Here is a 3,849-nt window from a genome sequence, read left to right as displayed (position 1 = left end):
TTAACCAGGAAATTAACGTTCTTAGAATTGACAGACAGTTGACCCTGAGAGGTCAGCTAAATATCTACAGCGGATCTAAATATTTATAATTAATTATAACTAGTTATGATGAATTATTCATATTTCCCCATGAGCTGATTCGCTACATATATAAACTAGAAATAAAAATAAAATTAGGAATTAGACATATTTACAGAAGCAAAATATACATCTAAGTAATATAATACAGCAATTTGGCATAATATAATGTAGATGTGCTGGAAACATCAGATCAGGGCAGGTTGAGAGTTTTCTCTTCTATGGTGACAGGCAGACACATATTGAGCAGCAAACACACAGCAGTTCTTCTGTTCTCCTAACAGATACGGCACTTTCTCCTGGTTTGAAAGCGTTTTAAATGTCTGATGGATCAGCTGTATTTTATCATAGAACACTGTCCTTATATCTGTGTATTTGGGGCATTCTGTTAGGAAGTGCAGTTCTGTTTCCATCTGATTCAGATCACAGTGTGAACACAGTCTCTGCTCCGGTGGCAGCCATGTTTTTCTGTGTCTCCCCGTCTCTATCATCAGCTTGTGTCCACTGAGTCTGTATCTGGTCAACGTGCTTCTCAGTTTCTTATCTGACACTGTGTACAGATACTCTGCCGTACTGTACTCTCTCTTTAGGGCCAGATAGCATTGCACTTTACTCTGCTGTTGTGTTTGGGTTTGCCAGTGAGTGATGTAGTTCTGTTTGATTTGTGCAGTAATCTGACTGATTGTGATGTTGTGATTCAGAGCATCAGTAGATGTTAGTGAAGCATCAGGACTGAAGCTCTGGATCAGCTGAGGGAAGGGCTTGCTTTCTTTGCTCATCTCTTGGTATTGCAGAGCGTTATAATGATATGATTGGGGGTCACTGAGCTTCAGATGTTTCCAGAATTTAATCGCCCTTTTTTGTATCTTTATGATTAGAGGATATTTGCCTAATTCTGCCCTGCATGCATTATTTGTTGTGTGCCGGTGCACGTGTAATATATTTTTACAGAGTTCTGCATGCAGGGTCTCAATTGGATGTTTTTCCCATTTGGTGAAATCTTGATTTGGATTTGTCAGTGGACCCCACACCTCACTGCCATAGAGGGCAATGGGCTCAATTACCGATTCTAATATTTTCAGCCAAATTCTAATGGGGATTTCTATAGGACATTGCCGTTTTATGGCGTAGAAGGCCCAGCGTGCTTTATCACTCAGTTCATTCACAGCATGATTAAAGTTTCCTGTGGATGTGATTTTCAAACCCAGGTAGGTCTCCTCTGTCTCTCTCTCCTGTGCTCTCCTCTCCTCTGTCTCTCTCTCCTGTGCTCTCCTCTCCTCTGTCTCTCTCCCCTGTGCTCTCCTCTCCTCTGTCTCTCTCTCCTGTGCTCTCCTCTCCTCTGTCTCTCTCCTGTGCTCTCCTCTCATCTGTCTCTCTCTGGAGTTTGATATCCTCCCTGAGTAGCTCCACCAGCTCACCACTCACTCCCTCACCTGTCCCAGGACACTTGCAATCCTAAGGCAGAGCAAATAAACCATGACTGTTAACAACAACAGCACAATGAATTTCAGCAAAAAAATGTGTCTATTAACTTGCTTACTTTGTATTTTCCCCAGCAGGCTCATTTTCTCCATAACTGTCCTAGAACAAGAGAAAATGGAAACACTTATGAAAAATATTAAGACAGTGGTGCGATCTTTGAAAATATGTACAACATATTTAAACATATGTAAAAATTGGTGCTACATCAGAAAATATGACAGCAGGACATGCATACAAAATACTGAAGTGCACAAGTTTGGTTAAAAATGTGTAGACATATCTTGCATGACAGCACTACAAAAACACAACAAATGGAAAGACTGTTGCCTTATATAGTGGTTGTCTTATTGTTTGTGGGCTTTATGTTAAAAAAAACCTGACTTTTAACGCTTTCGCTAGGTATTTGTAAATGACAATACTTACATTTCAATGTGAATTCCCCCACAGAACTCTCACCCATAGATATATATAAGTAGATCCCTCATTAGCGACTGTTTCTATAAACCCCGTCGTCATTTGAGCGCAAGTGATTTTGGGATATGGTATGTGCACTTAATTTTCCTGTAAAACAGAGGGCGCATTTGAAGTTGCTTTCGAATTACGGCAGCCTTTGTCGCGCCGCGGTGATGCAATCGGCCTTGGAATGCGGTCTTCAGAGGGTGCATCCTGAATTGGGACAGCTTATGTCGTGACGTGATGCAATCGCACTTCAAATGCGCACTTCGGAGTCAACGCACTTCAGTTTGGGACAGCCTTCGTCACGCTGCTGTGATGCAATTGCACTTCAAATGCGCACTTCGGAGTCAGTGCACTTCACATTGGAACACAGCTTAAAAAAAAGTCATGCCTATGACCCTGGAGGCAGAGCCAATGTTGCCACTTAGCAATTTTGTTGCTAGATTTAGCAACTTTTCAGTCTACCCTAGCAACTTTTTTATTTACCTAGCAACAAATGTAGCTATTTTAAAAAAGTTTTTGCCAACTTTTAGCAACTTTTGTAAAGTGACTCAAATGATAAAAAAGGCACATATTTTCATCTAAATTACACAAAAAGAGGAAACCATTGAACAGCTAGTCAGCCAAGCAGCACATCAACCTGGAGAGAACTGGAGAAAGATGCCTAACAGTACAAATATCAAATGTGACCCTGGACTACAATATGGCAAGGGTTGTAACATTTCAGTCACACGCTTGAGGTATTAGGCCAATCACAACGCACTTGATAGCTGGCCAATCAGAGCACACCTCGCTTTTCAGACCGATGAGCTTTGTAAAAATCGATGCGTTTCTGAAAGGCGGGGCATAGAGGAGAAACAATAATGTACAGTATGTGGAAAAGAATGTGTTTGAACCGCATAAACACATTTCATTACATCAAATATACCAAATAATGTTCTTTTTAGCAACATCATATGACCCCTTTAACAGACTATCCAAATTTTAATAAAACAATAGGCCTATACCTTTAGAAGCATGGATGTGTCTGTCACTTTAAAGGTGTGGTTCACACAAAAATAAAAAAAAAGTCATAATTTACCCAGGTTGCATAGGCCTATACCTTTAGAAGCATGGATGTGTCTGTCACTTTAAAGGTGTGGTTCACACAAAAATAAAAAAAAGTCATAATTTACCCAGGTTGCTCTAAACCTGCATAAAATTCTTTCTTCTGTTGAACACAAAAGAAGATACTTTGAAGAATGCGGGCAACTAAAAAGCATCACTTTTATACTGGTGTAGAATTTACCTGTAAACAAAAAACATCTCTTTCTTTTTTTAGAAAAAAATAAGATATTAAACCCCATGTTTTGTGAGTGCATGACTTGTAATTTTTAGTAAATCTCCCGTTTTTATACAACTGATACACATTAAATTCGTTAGAAGTAAAGAGTATTCTTTAATATAATTACTTACAGACTCTATCCTCCCTTATGACAGCACAGCTAAATATTGCAAACTGACATTTTATAATAAATTTTACAATCCTCCTTTTGGACTAAAATGTATTCATATTCAACATGTATTTATTTCCTAGATGATAAACAGTCGCTATGAAACACGTGCTGTAATGATGTCATATAATAAAATACAAAACAGTGTAGCACATACTACAATTTGAAAGTCTAGTTTTAGTTGCATATTTTTCTGTTTTTTTTTGTAACTGTGTGGTGGCTCTTGATGCCTTGACCCCAGCCTCAGTCCATTCCTTGTGAAGTTCACTCAAATTCTTGAATCGATTTTGCTTGACAATCCTCATAAGGCTGCGGTTCTCTCGGGTGGTTGTGCATCTTT

This window comes from Sinocyclocheilus grahami, unplaced genomic scaffold (assembly GCF_001515645.1).
Source record: "Sinocyclocheilus grahami isolate Dianchi unplaced genomic scaffold, SAMN03320097.WGS_v1.1 scaffold1321.1, whole genome shotgun sequence".
In the NCBI taxonomy this organism is placed as follows: domain Eukaryota; kingdom Metazoa; phylum Chordata; class Actinopteri; order Cypriniformes; family Cyprinidae; genus Sinocyclocheilus; species Sinocyclocheilus grahami.
Note: the sequence above shows the minus strand (reverse complement) of the source record.